The sequence below is a fragment of the Heloderma suspectum genome, chromosome 1 (genome assembly GCF_057233095.1).
Source record: "Heloderma suspectum isolate Gila_16-S chromosome 1, 16-S_ref, whole genome shotgun sequence".
Lineage (NCBI taxonomy): Eukaryota > Metazoa > Chordata > Lepidosauria > Squamata > Helodermatidae > Heloderma > Heloderma suspectum.
This window is the reverse complement of record NC_139458.1, coordinates 361,709,409-361,729,808: the sequence shown is the minus strand read 5'-3', so window position 1 is coordinate 361,729,808 and position 20,400 is coordinate 361,709,409. Positions and strand designations below refer to the sequence as shown.

General features: G+C 43.7%; 1 protein-coding gene and 1 long non-coding RNA gene across 3 annotated transcripts in view; one reads left to right on the top strand and one right to left on the bottom strand.

Moving 5' to 3' along the window:
* Positions 1-20,400, top strand: part of WDR27 (WD repeat domain 27) — a 209,879-nt gene that overhangs the window by 137,654 nt on the left and 51,825 nt on the right. The gene's annotated exons all lie outside the window — the stretch shown is intronic.
* LOC146359759 (uncharacterized) overlaps positions 1-20,400 on the bottom strand; it is a 109,228-nt gene that overhangs the window by 77,367 nt on the left and 11,461 nt on the right. Inside the window, exon 2 of the long non-coding RNA XR_014787379.1 lies at positions 3,061-3,253. This is a non-coding gene — a long non-coding RNA (uncharacterized LOC146359759). The remainder of the gene's footprint in view (positions 1-3,060; positions 3,254-20,400) is intronic.

Here is a 20,400-nt window from a genome sequence, read left to right as displayed (position 1 = left end):
AAAGAAAACAGTGTGAAATGTTGCAATTTAATTAAAGAAGTTACTACTCATGATTAGAAGAAAAGACCACCATTGTCATTACATTTTCCAGTATGGAATATTCAATACTACAATAACCCAGTAGAACCAAACTAGCTTCCAAACAGTAAGCAACTACATGACCCATCAATGTTGTGGAAAGTTAGGATTCAGTTATCATCTTTTATTTTTCATGGGAAAGCCAGAGTAGTTGCACTGTGACATGCTTGTGTCTTTGCCTGTGTTTAATACAAGCTCAAAGGAAAGGCTGTCATTTAAAATTCAGTGTCATTAAATTTGGTGCTGAGAGGAAGCATGTGTATCTCTGTGTCCAGCACAGTGATGAGTCTTTCTAGAGTCCTAGGATGCAAATTGTCATTTGCAGTTAAAGTGTTACTTGATGGATTGCAACAATTAAATCTTGCAGCTCTAATATTTTCAAAATGTCAGCTTGGTGTATTTAGTTCAACATGTTTTAAATATTATAACAATGATTATTAAATCACCTATTAAAATGGTCTGCCCCCGGAGATTAATGGATTCCGATGGATTCCAGAGGGCTCTGGGGGATTTTCCTGCTGGTATGGCTGGTGCTCCTGTCGAAGCCCAGGTCGCTCTGTGGAATGCAGAGATGACTCGGGCGGTTGACATGATCGCACCCAAGCGCCCTCTCCCTCTGAGCAGAGCCCGGCCAGCTCCTTGGTATACACCTGAGCTGAGGGCAATGAAGCAAGAGGGGAGACGGCTAGAACGCAGGTGGAGGAAAACTTGTGCTGAGTCTGACCGAACACAGGTAAGAGCCCACTATCGAGCCTACTCTGTGGCGGTGAGGGTGGCAAAGAGGCAGTTCTTTTCCACCAGCATTGCATCTTCTCAGTGTCGCCCGGCGGAGCTTTTCCGAGTGGTTCGCGGCCTGTTACATTCTGGGCCAGGGAGAGAGACGGTGGAACCCTCGGTAGCACGCTGTGACGAGTTTGCGCGGCACTTTGAGGATAAAGTCGCTCAGATTCGTCATGAATTGGACACCACGATTAATGCAGTTCCATTAGTAGAGGCGTTCAGAGCACCGTCTGGTCCAGTTTTATTGGATGAGTTTCAGTTACTGAGGCCTGAGGATGCGGACAAGGTGCTTGGCCAAGTCCGATCGACCACTTGTGTGCTTGACCCTTGCCCTTCATGGCTTATTAAATCAAACAAGGAGGGGTTGTCCGGCTGGGTCCAGGAGGTTGTAAATTCCTCCTTGAGAGAGGGAGTGGTGCCTGCCGCTTTAAAAGAGGCAGTAATTAGACCACTCCTGAAAAAGCCTAACCTGGACCCAGAGGATGTTAATAATTATAGGCCAGTGGCCAACATCCCCTTCCTGGGCAAGGTGCTTGAGCGGGTGGTTGTAGGACAGCTCCAGGCACTGTTGAATGAAACGGATTATCTAGATCCATTTCAATCGGGCTTCAGGCCTGGTTTTGGAACGGAAACTGCCTTGGTCGCCCTGTGGGATGACCTCTGCCGGGAGAGGGACAGGGGGAGTGCGACCCTGTTGATTCTCCTGGACCTCTCAGCAGCTTTCGATACCATCGACCATGGTATCCTTCTGGATAGGTTGTCTGGGTTGGGAGTTGGAGGCACTGCACTACAGTGGTTCCGCTCCTACTTGGATGGCCGATTCCAGAAGGTGGTGCTGGGGGATTATTGCTCTGTGCCATGGCAATTGTGCCATGGGGTTCCACAGGGATCTATTTTATCCCCATGAAACCGCTGGGGGAGGTTATCCGGAGGTGTGGGCTGAGGTGCCATCAATATGCGGATGACACCCAGCTCTACCTCTCTTTCTCATCAAAACCAGGTGAGGCAGTGGCTGTTCTGAACCAGTGCCTGGGCACGGTAATGGACTGGATGAGGGCCAATAAACTGAAACTCAATCCAGACAAGACGGAGGTACTGTTAGTGGGTGGTTCGTCTGCCCGGCTAGGTGATATTCAACCTGTTCTGGAGGGGGTTGCACTCCCCCTAAAGGATCAGGTTCGTAGTTTGGGGGTGCTCTTGGATCCAGAACTGTCACTTGAGGCACAGGTGAACTCAGTGGCACGGAGCACTTTTTATCAGCTTAGGCTGGTATACCAACTACGCCCTTATCTGGACAGAGATAGCCTAGCTACAGTTATCCATGCTCTGATAACTTCTCATCTGGATTACTGCAATGTGTTATACGTGGGGCTGCCTTTGAAAACAGTCCGGAAACTTCAGCTGGTCCAAAATAGGGCAGCAAGATTGTTAACAGGGACTGGCCTGCGAGCTCATATTACGCCAGTACTTTTCCAGCTGCACTGGCTGCCAGTCCATTTCCGGGCCCGATTCAAAGTGCTGGTGTTAACATTCAAAGCCCTTAACGGCTTGGGGCCAGGTTACCTGAAGGATCGCCTCCTCCCATATGTGCCTGCCCGGACCTTAAGATCATCATCAGCGGCCCTTCTCCGTGAGCCCCTGCCAAAGGAATTGAGGCGGGTGGCTACTAGGAGGAGGGCTTTTTCTGTTGTGGCACTCCGGCTCTGGAATGAGCTCCCTAGTGAGGTTCGCCTGGCGCCTACATTGTACTCCTTTCGGCGCCAGGTGAAGACCTTTTTATTTTCCCAGGCATTTTAGCTTTCTAAATTTTTATCTTTGCTGTTTTAAATCTGTATTTTAAACTCCTGTACTGCTGCTAGGTTTTATTGTGGTTGTATTGTTATATTGTGGTTTTAATGTTCTATATATTTTAAATTGTTTTATTGTGTGTTGTTTGGTTTTAGTTTTTGTGAACCGCCCAGAGAGCTTCGGCTATTGGGCGGTATATAAATGAAATAAATAAATAAATAAATAAATAAATTATTTAGACGCTGTACTTCTTTCACAGTAAATATCAAACCACACGATAGTTGCAGTATCATTTATCATGGCATCCCCATTTTACCAATGAGGAATTAAGTCTGAGAAAGTTTGATATGTCTATAAGAAAATCTATTAGGTCCATGATTGAATTGGTCCAAGTTCAGTGCTCTAATTACTCACCAGTATTCTTGCCAAGAAAACCCCATGGAACGTATCACAAGGCTAAAAGAGATGACGCCGGAAGATGAGCCCTTCAGTTTGGAAGGTGTCCAATATACTACTGGGGAAGAAGAGCAGAGGGAATTTCCAAGTAGCGCCAGAAAGAGTGAAGTGGCTGGGCCAAAGCCGAAAGGATACTCAGCTGTGGATGTATCTGGTGGTGAAAAGAAAATCCAATGCTGTAAAGAACAATATTGTTTAGGAACCTGGAATGTAAGATCAATGAATCAAGGTAAGCTGGAGGTGGTCAAACATGAGATGGCAAGGCTGAACATCAACATCTTGGGAATCAGTGAACTCAAATGGACAAGCATGGGTGAATTTAATTCAGGTGACCATCATATCTACTACTGTGGGCAAGAATCCCTTAGAAGAAATGGAGTAGCACTCATAGTCAACAAAAGGGTGGGAAAAGCAGTATTGGGGTACAATCTTAAAAATGATAGAATGATCTCAGTAAAATCCAAGGCAAACCATTCAACATCACAGTAATTCAAGTCTATGCCCCAACCACTGATGGTGAAGAAGCTGAGGTTGATCGGTTCTGTGAAGACCTACAACACCTTCTAGAACTAACACCACAAAAAGATGTCCTCTTCATCATAGGGGATTGGAATGCTAAAGTAGGAAGTCAAGAAATCACCAGGATAACAGGCAAGCATGGCCTTGGTGTACACAATGAAGCAGGACAAAGGCTAATAGAATTTTGCCAAGAGAACATGCTGATCATAGCAAACACTCTTTTCCAACAGCACAAGAGGGGACTCTACACATGGACATCACCAGATGGTCAATATCGACATCAGATTGATTATGTCCTTTGCAGCCAAAGATGGAGAAGCTCTATAGAGTCAGTCAAAACAAGACCTGGAGCTGACTGTGGCTCAGATCATGAGCTTCTTGTTGCAAAATTTCGGCTTAAATTGAAGAATGTAGGGAAAACCACTAAACCATTCAGGTATGACCTAAATCATATCCCTGATGAATATACAGTGGAGGTGAGGAATAGATTTCAGGGATTAGACCTGATAGACAGAGTGCCTGAGGAACTATGGACGGAGGTCCGTAACATTGTTCAGGAGGCAGCAACTTAATCCATCCCAAAGAAAAAGAAGTGCAAGAAAGCCAAGTGGCTGTCTGAGGAGGCTTTACAAGTAGCTGAGGAAAGAAGGGAAGCGAAAAGCAAGGGAGAAAGGGGAAGATATATCAAACTGAATGCAGAGTTCCAGAGAATAGCAAGGAGAGACAAGAAGGCCTTCTTAAATGAACAATGCAAAGAAATCGAAGAAAACAACAGAATGGGAAAGACTAGAGATCTCTTCAAGAAAATCGGAGATCTCAAGGGAACGTTTTGTGCCAAGATGGGCATGATAAAGGACAAAGAAGGTAGGGACCTAACAGAAGCAGATGAGATTAAGAAGAGGTGGAAAGAATACACAGAAGAACTATACAGGAAAGATCTTAATGTCCCTCATAGCCATGATAGTGCAGTCACTGAACTTGAGCCGGACATCCTCGAGAGTGAAGTCAAGTGGGCCTTAGGAAGCATTAGTAACAACAAAGCTAGCGGAGATGACAGTCTTCCAGCTCAGCTAATTAAAATCCTAAAAGATGATGCTGTTAAGATGCTGCACTCAATATGCCAACAAATTTGGAACACTCAACAGTGGCCACAAGACTGGAAAAGGTCAGTTTACATTCCAGTTCCAAAGAAGGACAACTCAAAAGAGTGTTCAAACTACTGTACCATTGCGCTCATTTCACATGCCAGCAAGGTGATGCTCAAAATCCTACAAGCTAGGCTTCAGCAGTATGCGAACCGAGAAGTACCAGAAGTACAAGCTGGGTTTCGAAGAGGCAGAGGAACTAGAGATCAAATCGCCAACATTCGCTGGATCATGGAGAAAGCAAGAGAATTCCAGAAAAATGTCTATTTCTGCTTCATTGACTACGCTAAAGCCTTTGATTGTGTGGATCACAACAAACTGTGGCAAATTCTGAAAGAGATGGGGGTACCAGACCACCTTACCTGTCTCCTGAGAAACCTGTACGAGGGTCAAGAAGCAACAGTAAGAACCAGACATGGAACAACCGATTGGTTCAAAATTGGGAAAGGAGTACGACAAGGCTGCATATTGTCGCCCTGCTTATTTAACTTATATGCAGAGTACATCATGTGAAACGCCGGGTTGGATGAATCACAGGTCAGAATGAAGATTGCCGGGAGAATTATCAACAACCTCAGATACACAGATGATACCACCCTAATGGCAGAAAACAAAGAGGATCTAAAGAGCCTCTTGTTGAGGGTGAAAGAGGAGAGTGCAAAAGCTGATTTGAAACTCAACATTAAAAAAACGAAGATCATGGATTCTGGCCCCATCACTTCCTGGCATATGGAAAGGGAAGAAATGGAAGCTGTGACAGATTTTATTTTCTTGGGCTCCAAGATCACCGCAGACGGTGACTGTAGCCATGAAATTAAAAGACGCTTGCTCCTTGGGAGGAAAGCTATGGCAAACCTCAACAACATAGTAAGAAGCAGAGACATCACCTTGCCGACAAAGGTCCATATAATCAAAGCTATGGTTTTCCCAGTAGTAACGTATGGCTGTGGGAGCTGGACTATAAGGAAGGCTGAGCGCCGAAGAATTGATGCTTTCGAACTGTGGTGCTGGAGAAGACTCTTACGAGTCCCCTGGACTGCAAGGAGGTCAAATCAGTCAATCCTAAAGGAAATTAACTCTGAGTGCTCATTGGAAGGACAGATACTGAATCTGAAGCTCAAATATTTTTAGGGATGTCAGAGAATTTTGCCACGAATCTCAGGGAGGCTGAATGCCAGCACATTCGGCCCCCCAAAATCGGTGGCGGAACGGTCTGCCCCCCCGCCCCCCCCCCGTGACGGGTCTTACCTTGGGCGGATCTTCCTGGTGGTGGCGGTGGCTCCGGTGGCGGCCGGTCTTCCGACCAGCTGCCGCCGCCATTTCCAGTTAAAAACAAAACAAAACAAAAAAACGTGATAGGCTACGTAAAGATTTACGTAGCCTATCATGGCTAGATTTTTAAAAAACACCATGATAGGCTACATAAATGTTTACGTAGCCTATCACGGCTGATTTAAAATAAAAAAAAAATGTGCGTACGCAAATGGCAGCACCCACAGGCGCCGCCATTTGTGTTCCTTATTTTGGCACGTCTTAGTCTATCTAAAAGTTTACGTAGACTAAGACGGCGAAAATAAGGGGAACGCAAATAGTGTAGCGTCTACGCTATTTGCGTTCCCCTTATTTTCGCCGTCTTAGTCTACGTAAACGTTTAGGTAGACTAAGACGTGCCAAAATAAGGAACGCAAATGGCGGCGCCTGTGGGCGCCGCCATTTGTGTACACGCGTGTTTTTTTTTCTTTTAAATTAGCCGTTATAGGCTACGTAAACATTTATGTAGCCTTTCACAGCTGACTGCAGGGACGCAAATGGCGGCGGCTACAGCCGCCGCCATTTGCGTCCCTGCTAGCCAGCGGCCGGATGTCCGGCCGCTGGTGGAGCCGGCTGGCGGATCCACAGAATCCCTGCGGAGCTAGGGATGGCAGAGAATTTCTCCATGAATCTCCGGGAGGCCGAATGCCAACGCATTCGGCCCCCCAAATTTGGTGGTGAAATTCTGCGCCGCCCCCCCCCCCCCCCGGGATGGGACTTACCTTGTGCGAATGTCCCTCTTGGCGGCAGGTCCCGGCGGCGGTTTGGTGACGTTTCGACGGGGGTGGCGGTGGCGTCCGGTCTTCTGACCGGCTTCCGCCGCCGCCGCCATTGCAAAATAAAAAAGGAAAGTAAAAAAAAAATAAACCACACCCATGATAGGCTACGTAACGATTTACGTAGCTTATCACGGCTAGATTTCCAAAGTCAGCCGTAATAGGCTACGTAAATCGTCACGTAGCCTATCACGGGTGACTTTGGAAAAAAAAAGCGCGTATGCAAATGGCGGTGCCCATGGGGCGCTGCCATTTGCGTTCCTTAGTTTGGCACGTCTAGTCTACGTTAAGATTTACGTAGACTACGGTGAAAATAAGGGCAACGCAAATAGCGTTCCCTTATTTTCACCGTAGTCTACGTAAATCTTTACGTACATAGACGTGCCAAACTAAGGAACGCAAATGGCGGCGCCCGATGGGCACCGCCATTTGCGTACGCGCATTTTTTTCCCCCAAAGTCACCCGTGATAGGCTACGTGATGATTTACGTAGTCTATTACGGCTGACTTTGGAAATCTAGCCGTGATAGGCTACGTAAATCGTTACGTAGCCTATCACGGGTGTGTGGTGTTTTTTTTTTACTTTACTTTTTTTTTTTGCGGCCGGGTAGACGGGGCAGTCCTCCCCGGCCTGAATTTCGGCGGCGAGGGATGGGGCGCCTCCCCCCCGGCCTGAATTTTGGCCGGGCGAGGCAGGGCGCCTCCCCCCCCTCGCCTGAACTTCGGGGGGAGAACCGAAGTGCCTCCCCCCCACCGCAAAGCAAGCTGCGGGACCAGGTAAGTCCCTTTCGTCCATCCCTATGCGGAGTGGAGCCGGCCGGCCAGAATTTGTGGGGGGGAAGGACGGAGCACCTCCCCCCCAGCCAGAATTTCGAGGGGAGGGACGGAGCACCTCCCCCCCACCTCGAATCAATTTCGCTAAAAGGTAAGTGACTTTCGTACATCCTTATTATATTTTGGCCACCTAATGCGAAGAGAAAACTCTCTGGAAAAGACCCTGATGCTGGGAAAGACTGAAGGCAAAAGGAGAAGGGGACGGCAGAGGACGAGATGGCTAGATAGCATCACTGATGCAATGAATATGGACTTGAGCACACTCCGGGAGAGAGCGCAGGACAGGAAGGCCTGGCGTGCTATGGTACATGGGGTCACGAAGAGTCGGACACGACTGAACAACAACAACAAAACCACAGTGCTATCAGATTTAATACATAAGTGGGTAATTGCCAAGGACGTCCAACATGGTCACATATGACTTCAAAAAAGGAAACTTCTAAAATGAAGGTATTGCTAAAAAGGAAGTTGAAAGCGGTGCCAATAAGGTTAAATCTAGGGGTGTACGAAACCCCCTTACCTGGAGTCCGCTGGGGGTTCTGTGGTGAGGAGGCGATCCGGTCCTCCCCCCCGGAATCCTCCCCAGCCGGCTCCGCTCTGCGGCACCTCCGCGGAGCTGCCGGCCAGGGTCGGCCGCAGCTGGACTTCCGGCCGTGGCCGGTCTTCGGACGCAAATGGTGTCCGGCCTAGCGGACCCCATTTGCGTCCCTTCCCCTTCCTGTGATAGGCTATGAAAATCTTTATGTAGCCTATCATGGTAAGGGGAAGGGATGCAAATGGTGTAGCGCACGCCATTTGCGTCCCTGGTCTTTACCGTGATAGGCTACGTAAAGATGTACGTAGCCTATCACAGGAAGGGGAAGGGATGCAAATGGCATCCGCTAGGCAGGACACCATTCGCGTCCGAAGACCGGCCACGGATGGACCCACCCAGACCCGGCGGTGCCAGGTAGGATCCAGCCGGGTCGGACTTCGCGGGGTGGTGGGGTGGGGTGGTCCGTTCTTCCATGGACTCCAGGGGGGGCGGATTCTAAGAACCTGGCCCCCCTGGAGTCCGTGGCGGAATTCTCCGCCATCCCTAGTTAAATCCCTTCAAAATGCTTGGTGGTTACTCAAAACTGCAATAATAGAAGCTCAGTTAGAACATATACCACAGGTTAGGAAAGGTAGCACCAAGTCCAAGAAGTCACCAGCATGGTTAATGAGCAGTGTCAAGGAAGCTATTGGAGAGAAGAAAGCTTATTTAGATAATGGATGTCTTCTTGCTCAAATTAAGAGAACAATTGGGAGCACAAATTTGCACAAAGGAGATGCAAGCCAACAATAAGAGAGTAAAAAAACCCCAAACCTATTTCGAAGAGCATATCACTAAGAACATCAAGGCCAACAATAAAGAATTATTTAAATATATCAGAAACAGGAAACCAGCTAGGGATTTTCGTTTGATAGCAATGGAGTTAAAGGCGTAATAAAGGATGATAAGGAGATTGTGGAGAAGCTGATTGAATTCTTTTCATCTGTCTTCACTGCAGAAGGTGTAGGACAGATACCTATACCTGAACTGATGTTTTCACTTCAGGAAGGGTTTCTAAGGAACTGAGGCAAATAGTACTAACAAAAGATAAAGTTCTTAACCTTTATTGACAAACTGAAAATTAATCAGCAGGCCCAGATGGTATCTATCCTAGAGTTCTTAAAGAAATCAAATATGAAATTGCAGATCTTCTAACAAAAATATGTAAGATGTCTCTAAGATCAGGCTTCGTACCAGAGGACTGAAGAATGGCCAATGTAATGCCAATTTTTTAAAAGGAATCCAGGGTGGGTCTGGGAAATTACAGGCCAGTTAGCTTAATGCCGGTTCTGGGTAAATTGGTTGAAAGCATTATAAAATATACAATTAGTAGGCATATAGAAGTTGAAAAAGAACATGGTTTCCACAAAGTAAGTCCTGTCCCACTAATCTTTTCGAATTCTTCAGTAGTGTCAATAAACATATGGACAAAGGGCGATCCAGTAGACATTTTTTACTTGGACTTTCAAAAGACCTTTGATAAAGTCCCTCACCAAAGACTCCTGAGCAAACCTAGCAGTCATGAAATAAGAGGAGAGGTCCTGTTATGGATCAGTAAATGGTTAAAGAATAGAGTAGAAAGTAGGAATAAATGGTCAATTCTCTCAATGGGGGAATATAAACAATATGGTCCCACAGGGATCTTGTTTCAGGACCCCTCTTAATAATCATAATCTTTACTGTTCAAACAAGTCATAACAATTTTAGTATTTCATAAAAGTCAGATCTCAAGGAGTTCACCATTTATCTGGGATTTAGTTTTATATACCATCCAGGCATAAGATATTAAGGGACAGAATTTGTGCAAGTCTGAAGTTATATATCATCTATGTAATCTCCCCCATTCTTAAAAATAATTTACCCCAGTTTTTCTCATTACTAAGGAGACAATATCATGATGAGAATGATGTCATAGTAATAGCATGAGAAATCAATGCTGTCTTACCAAAGGAGGACAAGATGTCTTTGAGTTCTTTTAAACTCATTTTTTTAAAAACTAATTTGAATCCATACTCACTCTTTCAGCCATGTGAATTTTAAATATATGTTATAGACTTACAAATGGCTATTACAAATGTGACTGGGAAACCATTATATATTTTAGGGCTAGCTTAGTAGAAGTTACACATTTTCATAGTTTCCATTACATCTTTTGAAACTTAGTGTGCCACATAAAGCCAGAATGGGAGAACCATTGTGTAATCCAGAGAAAGGTAAATATCTGTGATGATAAAAATTAGAGTGAGTAAAATATCTGAAGTAATTTACATGCATCAAGCTGTATATTAGGTGGCAGTAATATGAATATGAATAGAAAAAAGGCAATGCTGCTGCTGCTAGTGTTAACTACCTGAGGGTAGGGATGTCAGAGAATTCCGCCATGGATCACGATCAAAAAGGGATGCAAATAGCGCCCACTACGCTATTTGCGTTCCCCTTTATTTTCGCCGTAATAGTCTACGTAAATATTTACATAGACTAAGATGGCGAAAAATAAGGAACGCAAATGGTGGCGTCTGTAGCCGCCGCCATTTGCGTACACCGTTGTTTTTTTACCCAGCAGCCACTGCGGCCGGAAATCCGGCTGTGGATGGCCCTGGCCTGGCCAGCTGCTCCGCGGAGCGCCACGGAGCAGAGCCGGCCGCCAAGGATTCCAGGGAGGAGGACTGGATCGCCTCCCCCCCCATCAAGGATTCCGGGGGGAGGGACGGAGCACCTCTCCCCCTCCAGCGGACGCCGCCACCGGAACAAGTTAAGGGATTCGTACATCCCTAGTAATAAACAATGTAATAAAATGCAAATAAACTATACTTTATACCTACTTTTGGGCCCTCTATATTATATCTAGCACTATACTAAGCACCATAAAAGAGACATAGCTGTGCCTGCAGCATTACAATCTAATAAATGTGAAACACAAAAAAGAGAAGCAAGAGACAAAACATGCCAAAAGGTTTATAAAGGAAAATAAAGAAAAAATACATCTCTCCCCATCTACCCAACTCCCTCTCAGGCTTCTTCTTTGGGCAGAGAACTGCACAAAGACATTTCTGTTGTTCAGTGGTTGTGCAGTGGGGGGAGAGGGTGAAAGAGAGACAGAAGTGTGAGTTAAAAAGAAACTTTTGCGTCCCAATCTGCCACCCATTCCCTCTTTGGCTTTTCCAAGTGTGTCTCTGTGTACATTTCATTTATACATCTAATCTGTTTGGATTTTCAGCAGAGGGCACTATACCATAATGAAAATCATGTAGAGTAATAATGGGCATGTCCTCATTCAGCAGATAGAAAATAAAAGCAATACATTCTTAATTCTCTAACCCTGCGAAAGAAGAGTTTTTTTAAAAAAATAATTGTTCACATTTGAAATTATACAATTAACAAATATAAATAAAACATAAATACACATCTTATCCTTTTTATTACTAATAAATATTCTGTGTTTATTAGCATTGACTTATTGTTTGGGTTAAATAAAAATTCTGAAGATTTCTTTAAAATACAAATTGTAGGCAACATGGCTAATTCAAGCACATATACCATCAAATTTACCCAAACGAAAAAATAGAATTCATGTTGAATATTATGTTTCCAGTAATGCAGATTCCTGTTCTAGTCATTTTGATGGCAATCTAATATCTGGCAAGCCTTTGGTAAGGTCATTCTGTTCATCCTTGTCCAGGAAATGTTCCCTGTTCGGCTTACATCTATAGCAAGTGTGTCAAGTGTGAGTAGAAATATGTTTCCACTCAAGCAAGTTGGGAGCTGCGATTACTGCTTATTTCCCCTTGCATCTGCACACCACTATGCCATATCCTACATCATTGCTGTGGGTCCCTTGACTCTTAGGATCAAGTTTTTGAGAGGCGCTGGGAGACTGCAATGGGGCAGAGATCACAGGAAAGCCTGGTTCCACAAGCAGAATAAGGCAAAATATGAGGGATATTATTTATTTATATAAAATATATACCACTTAATATAATAAGATCTCTAAGCAGTTTACACTAAATATTTATTTATCTGTTTGTTTTGTTTTTATACTACCCAATAGCCGAAGCTCTCTGGGCGGTTCACAAAATTAAAACCACAAAAATACAACAGAAAATACAATATAAAATATAATAGATTAAAATTACAGAATAAAAATACAACTAGAGTAAAACCTAGCAGCAGTGCAGATATTTGAAACACAATAGCAGATTGAAGACAGCAGAGCTGAAAAAGCTGAAATGCTAAAAATGCCTGGGAAAATGAAAAGATCTTCACCTGGCACTGGAAAGAGTACCACCTGGCTCCTCTGCACTAAGCTTGAGTTTCTGTGATGGATGAGACACACGGTGGCCAAAGTAATAAAAGACCTTTCACCTCCAGAGTCAGCCAAATGCTAGGAGCAGTGTGTGTGCCAGGGGAAGCAGGTCACCCGTCCCTGATAAGCATAGGCAACCCCACAAGAGACCACAGGCTCCAAAAGAAGCACAGGAGCCAGTGTCCATGGATGATTAGTTCCATTTAACACTGGGCATCTGCCTTATTCGATCTCCCATGGTATTGTGGGAGATAAAGTGTGGTGGCCATCATGGGCCAAACAGAGGCAAGCAGCTGCTCAGCTCCCAGCCCATTACAGCGCTGCAGGGTAAACTCACTCATGAGCATGAGGGCAAGAGCAAAGCTAGCAGCTGCAGGAGCCTCGCCATTGGGGAACCCCTGTGGTGGCAAGTGCTGGGTGGGCCACTGAGGGCAGCCTGCCTAGGGCCCCCTAAAACTTGGAGTCAGGCCTGCTACCCTTCCTGCTGATTTATCATAAAATTGCTTAGATATCTTGGTAATAGATATTACGTATGTTTCAAGACAGGCAGACTAAAAGAGGCAGATCAACATGTAACTTTAGTGTTGCTCCACTGGTCTTTAGAAGAGTTTCTGCTTCTGACTCAATGTGTTCGTGTGTGTGTGTTTAATCTGCTTTATATTTTTTTGTTTCCCCTTTCTAATATAGAATACTGATACAAGACCTATTTTGTGGCTACTAGTGATATGGATATTAAGGGAAATAAATAAAATTTACATGGCAATTATCATAGATAAGGGGAAGGACAAACAATCTTCATGATACAAAGTAGTTCTCTTGAGCTATATCTTGAATTTTGGGGCTCATCAGAGGTGTGAACTTGGTCCAACTTTGCACCGGCCTCAGCTAAAAGTAAGAGACCCCATGTAAGGATTTTGCCATCATTGACAGGTATAGAATGCTACAGTACTAACCAGGGCTGACCCTGCTAGCACATCCGGCCACTGCAGGTCTAACTGCAGCTTTTACCAGTGTGATCCACAAGCTCCACTTCATTAATAGGATCTTGTGCGTGCACCCCCCCCCCCAAGTATAGGCAGCTAAGATCAGAAATAACCCAGCTGTGCACCATCTGCTAAGGCTGATGTGACTAGTTGGAGCAGTCCCAGCAGCTCCTGGGACTGTGCTCAGTTCCAGAAGGAACAGAGTGTTACAAGCTTGCAGTTCCTGGACAGGCCTGTGTTCAGTAGTTGGAAAAATGAACTTGCAGTTACTGGCTAGGAGCTTCTCGAATTACTCTGACCAGTAGCATTAGCCTTCGCAGATATTGCATAATACAGTGCCATGAGGAACACCAGCAAATCCTGGGGTTTGCCAGGGCATGTCTGCCTAAAGTAGCATGAAAGGAACACCTTAAAACAAGTAGATTGCATCATAATGTCCATTTAACACCATCCCCCTCTATCTTGTTATTTTGTTTAGTTGTGGATATTTCCATTACCCCTTGTATTCTGCTTTTCATTAGCCCTATGAGACAATAAATACCTTTTGAAAATTCTATTTACTATTTTTTTTTGCTAATTGTTATTGCCAATATTTCTGCATTTGTAAAACAGTCACAGACATAAGAAGTTTTATAATTTTTGACCAGAATTTTGAAATGAAAATGAATTCGAAATGTACTTGAACTAATTTTCTCATTCCTAAGTGAGATCATTGGTAATGTCTGGAGTGAAAAAATATCAAGGGATCAGAAACAGCTGGTTAGTAGCATCTGTGACTCATGCAAATATATACAAATTACTTCCATCAAAAATTAATTTGGTAACTTTTTAATTATGCTGCTTCCTGATAATACTAGCTTTATAACTGATTTTCTGTTATTTCCATATTAACTTATTCCATAAGTTCTCAGCGTATAAGTACACACACACACACACACACACACGTATTTCAGTCTTCTCATATAAAGAGTCACAGTAAAAGGCTAAGTAAGTTGAAATGTCAAATAATAAGTAAGCGCCATGTGGGTAACTCCACTCATTAGTCACCATGGAACTCTTAACTCTGTACTGCAGCCACAAACTAATGAAAGAAATAGAGTTATCTATAGTCAGTCATCCAAAGCATTATTTAATTAGATACCCAAAGTAAAGGCTGACAAATAGCTTAAAGGTAAAGACTTTCCCAAGGAAATATTAATTATCTGAATCTCCACTAAGGTATTGCTTATCTATCTTATATTCACATGTCCATTTTTTCCATGGTTGTCAAAAGGAGGACCCTTTGTTAAGCATTCTATAAACAGTTAAGGCTATTATGCCAGCCACTGTAGGCTCATGCATGGAACATTCCAAGCAATGGATGCTGCTAAATGAGAAGTACTATCTAGCCCTCGAATGTACCAGCAGTTGAGACTGTACTTTTATCTTCTCCCATTAATAATTACTAAGAGCTTGGTTCAGGAATGGCCCAATGCCTCAGGTTTTGCTGGCCCTCCAAGTTAGTGGCTCAGTCTCTGGGCCACCCACTGCCAGAGGCTTTGAACAGGAAGGGGAAGGCAGGCAAAAGGGGAACACACTTTTCTTCCCTCCAATTAACCTGGAAGGAGAGAAGCTGGAGCCGTGCAGTGGTAGCAAAGAAAAAAACAAACACACATGGCAGTGGCAGCAGCAGTGTGTTCATTCACCCACCCACCTGACATTTTGGTTCAAGCTGACAGCAGCAGCACTAGCAGGAGTGGCTCACTCCCTTATTTCAGGCCAGTAGTAGCATATTTTTTGTCTTTCAGATGTTGGCAACCAACCACCATGGAATTCGCTACCACAAGATAAAGTGATGGCCACCAGCTTGAATGGCTTTAAAGGGGGATTCATCAAATTAATGGAGAAAAGGCTGATGGTAGCTACTAGTCATGACAGCTATACAGTATCAGACACAATACGCCTCATAATGCCTGTCCTGCTTATAGGCTTCCCATAGGCATCTGCTTGCACTGTGGGAACAGAAAGCTGGGCTCCTCTTATGATCTTATGCAGCATTCCCAGGCCTAAATTTCAGGAGTTGAGAGACTGAAGACCTGGCGACCGTACTGCCACCCCTTCCGCAGTGCCCCTTGTCCACCTTGTCCACCTTTTCCTGTCTTGCCTCATTCTCTCATTGCCCACCAGAACCCCCCCATTTAAAATTGCTCAGTATAAGGAACTCCCTTAAGAACATTTCTCATTCCTCTGTCTATTCCAAGTTCGCTATCTATTCCAAGATAGTGCTTGAAATCTTGCCCTATCCAAATAGAAGTTCAGCCTTCTGGCTCATTTGCTCTGTTACCATTTATGACATGGATTTTTGAAACACTATTTTCCAGCAAAAGTGGTTTCCCCCCACCCAAACTGTCAAATCTGCAAGTATGTTCCAGTTTTTGAGTGCCTCAATGCAAGTTCAGATCATAGCCATCTGGCTTCAGAAGTCTTCATTATTTTTAAAGACTGAGAATTGGCCTGCTCTGAAGATATGACATGCCATTCCCTACAAGCAGAAGCATGTGCATATCTAATATGAATTGAATGAAGCAGTCAAGACTACATAATACTAGTAACAGTCTTTTATGGTTCATGACAATGGAGACTAATGATCTTTAAATCTGAAGACTTGAGTTCTTAGTATCTTTTTCTTGTGGTACATGTTATATCAATGTCATTTTCTCCAGGACTTTAATGTATCTGGTGTAGTGGTATGCACCAATCACAAGATTTGTTTCATAACCCACATTGCAGATTCAGAAAGAACCCCAATTTGTCTTGGACTACTTTGGAGGCCTCCCAGTTTGATTTAGGTCCAAATCAGAGCATCACTTTGAGAAATCCAGAGCTTCATACTCCCCATCTCCATTGATTATTATTGGGAAATCAAGAAATTGCTATAACATTTTTGCTTTTTGACATAATTGGGTGAAATCTGTAGGCATAGTAGTCCCTTCTGAAGGGATGTAGTCTGACAATTTTCAGACAAATAGGTGAAAGGGTTCAATGCAAGTAGCCTTTAATTTTTATTTTTTAAAAACAAGTGTACTGCTGATAATTTTTTATTATTTTGTAGCAGAATTGGATGAAAGTTGCAGGCATAGTTGACTCTTCTGAAGGGATGAAGTCTTTCAAATTTCAGACAGATAGGTTAGGAATGTATAAGAAATTTGTTTCAGTTCATTTTTTATTGGGACTTGCCAGTTCACATCTTCTGGTCCAAACATGGACTCTAATGCAATGAGATTGTAATGTGAATTGTGGACCAAAAATGTGTACAACAGCATGGGTATATTTGAAAAATGTGCATGAAAAAATGCTTCCTTTTGAAAAATGCACACAAACACGTTTTAATCAACAGAAGAAGAATGCATGCAAAAATAAAAACAAACATCATAATCTGATAGGGACATAAGCTCAAGGTGGAATTTGAAGGGCTTTGAGCTCACGCTTTGCTCGTATGCACATCCATAAGAAAGGTGCAGGGGTGTGTGCGTGCGCAAAAGCAGCCATTACAGTTTGAGGTTTTTTACCCAAAAAATGGATTGGATTTGCATGGAAATGACACAGAATATGTGACATAGATCATAAAGGTGTCCCTACAGAAGAAACATGCAAAAATTCAGAAATATAGGTTCAGGGGGGTTTGTACTATCCTTCAGAAGGATAAATTCAGATTTTTGGGGAAGAAATTAAAATGGGATTCACTCCACCGCCCACCCCAGTTTTGTGGGCTATTTGCACACATTGTAGAGGAATAGATACAATTGGAACTGGTAAGAAACACAAGCCAAACACTTCCTGAAGGTAACCACAACTCTTAAATGTTCCTGCTCAGAAGTGAGGGAAAGGGCACAGAATAGATAGAAGCAAGTTGATATATTACTTCAAAACCCCGCCCCCAAGGCACAAAGCAATGTGCTTGGAGGCCCCTGGTAAAATCATTCCCTGTGATTACAAGCTAGAACTGTCAGTCACAAAACTACATGCCCCAGCTCTCCCTCCACGCTGGCATTTTCGCTCTATAGAGAGCTTGGGGAGAAATGTTGCAATATTTGTAGACCCCCCATCTGCCTCTCCCTTTGCCCCTGAATCTCCAAATTACATGTGAAGGAGAACCTAGATAAGTTTAATTTTGAGGACCCTTGCTTCACTTCTGACAAATCCCAAATTTGTCCAGATCAGCTTGATTCAGTATGGAATTTGTCCAAATCTGATGTGCAGCCCTCATTAAGATGTGATAGTGTCGGGATTGGACCAGCATTCAAATCCCAGCTCAGCCATGAAGTGTTGTGGATGACTGTGGACAATCATGATTTCTTGACAAAACCTACTTCACAGTGTTGTTCTGAAGATTACAGGGAAGCAAGAGACCATCTATATTGCTTCATAGGGAAAGGGCAAGATACAAATTGTTTAGTTATCCATTCATTCATTTGGAAGGCTATATATCCCCCTTTATAGCTCCAAGAGGCTCTCAAATGGCTTACAAAAAGATCTCACAGTACAATTGCATTCACATGTAGTATCAAGAACAGAAATAACATGGTGTCCACATTGTATCATAATCAGTTCATACTTTAAACGGAACAATAAGATCCCAGTCAGATCTGATCCCAGTTATGAAAGGAAACTTCTGCTGTCTTGTGAAACCTCTACAACAAGCCTGCAGCTGCTAGCAAAAATAAATAAATCAGTAAACAACTTTGTATTTTGGCCACAGTTTATGATCTTTTATGTACCACAAGAAGTGGGTGACATATGCAGATGGAAGAGTACTTTTGTTGTTGATGATGCTGTGTGTAAATGGATGCAAAAGTATTATGTTTTCATGTGGGTGTGCCATAATTTAGTTTTACTAGAGCATTTTGAAAACTGGTCTCATTCTTTTAAAATCTATCACAAGCTGGGACTAAATTCTCACCCACTGACTTGTCATATGCATTGACAAATGTATAGCTGGGAAACAACTCCATTTGGAAGAAGGATGCAAACTAAGGGATTTCCCCCCATGTACTTATTTTACAAGTGAAGTGAAGCATTTTGCAGCATAAATTAACTCCACAGCTGCCTTCAGTCACCAATCTTATAGTACAATAGGCTGTAGCCAATTATGTCCTTCCCTTCACGAAAGGCTCTTTGCTTCAGGGATGGCTTCCATTAATGAAGGAGAGAAGCAATTTTTTGCAAATTTCCCCTTTCTCCTGCAGCTCCCTCTATCATCTTCCACACTGCTCCCCCAACTTTCTGGAGCAGATGCACAAGAGGCTGCAGAGGGAAGAGGGAATCAGCAAATGTTGCCTTCCATTCCTTCTGTTCACAGAAGCCTCTGCTGGATCAAGAGACTTCCATGATTAGAGGTCACATAATTGGATTCAATCCAAAAATTGTTTTAGCCTGATGGGTTAAAAAAAAAAAAAAGTTTGGAGTGTGACTCTTTTTTTTCTTTTTTTTTTTTGAAGTAGCAGTTGATTCATAAAGTACATTCAGGAAAGTGGCTTACAATGCAATCCTGTACCTGTCTACTCAGAAGTAACTCATGTTGAGATGAATGAGACTTTGTTGTTCAGTCGTTAAGTCGTGTCTGACTCTTCGTGACCCCATGGACCATAGCACGCCAGGCCTTCCTGTCCTGCGCTCTCTCCTGGAGTGTGCTCAAGTTCATATTCATTGCATCGGTGACGCTATCTAGCCATCTCATCCTTTTGCCTTCAATCATTCCCAGCATCAGGGTCTTTTCCAGGGAGTTTTCTCTTTGCATTAGGTGGCCAAAATATTTCAGCTTCAGTTTCTGTATCTGTCCTTCCAGTGAGCAGTCAGGGTTGATTTCCTTTAGGATTGACTGATTTCACCTCCTTGCAGTCCAGGGCACTCATAAGAGTCTTCTCCAGCACCACAATTCGAAAGCATCAATTCTTCGGCGCTCAGCCTTCCTTATAGTCCAGCTCTCACAGCCATATGTTACTACTGGGAAAACCATAGCTTTGATTATACGAACCTTTGTTGGCAAGGTGATGTCTCTGCTTCTTACTATGCTGTCTAGGTTTGCCATAGCTTTCCTCCCAAGGAGCAAGCGTCTTTTAATTTCATGGCTACAGTCACCGTCTGCGGTGATCTTGGAGCCCAAGAAAGTAAAATCTGTCACAGCTTCCATTTCTTCCCCTTCTATATGCCAGGAAGTGACAGGGCCAGATGCCATGATCTTAGTTTTTTTTAATGTTGAGTTTCAGACCAGTTTTTGCACTCTCCACTTTCACCCTCAACAAGAGGCTCTTGAGATCCTCTTCGCTTTCTGCCATTAGGGTGGTATCGTCTGCGTATATGAGGTTGTTGATAATTCTCCCGGCAATCTTAATTCCGATCTGTGATTCATCCAACCCAGCGTTTCTCATGATGTACTCTGTATATAAGTTAAATAAGCAGGACAACAATATACAGCCTTGTCGTACTCCTTTCCCAATTTTGAACCAATCGGTTGTTCCATGTCCGGTTCTTACTGTTGCTTCTTGACCCTTGTACAGGTTTCTCAGGAGACAGGTAAGGTGGTCTGGTACTCCCATCCCTTTCAGAATTTGCCGGAGTTTGTTGTGATCCACACAATCAAAGGCTTTGGCGTAGTCAATGAAGCAGAAATGGACGTTTTTCTGGAATTCTCTTGCTTTCTCCATGATCCAGCGAAAGTTGGCGATTTGATCTCTAGTTCCTCTGCCTCTTTGAAACCCAGCTTGTACTTCCGGTAGTTCTTGGTTCACATACTGCTGAAGCCTAGCTTGTAGGATTTCGAGGATTACCTTGCTGGCATGTGAAATGAGCACAATTGTACAGTAGTTCGAACGCTC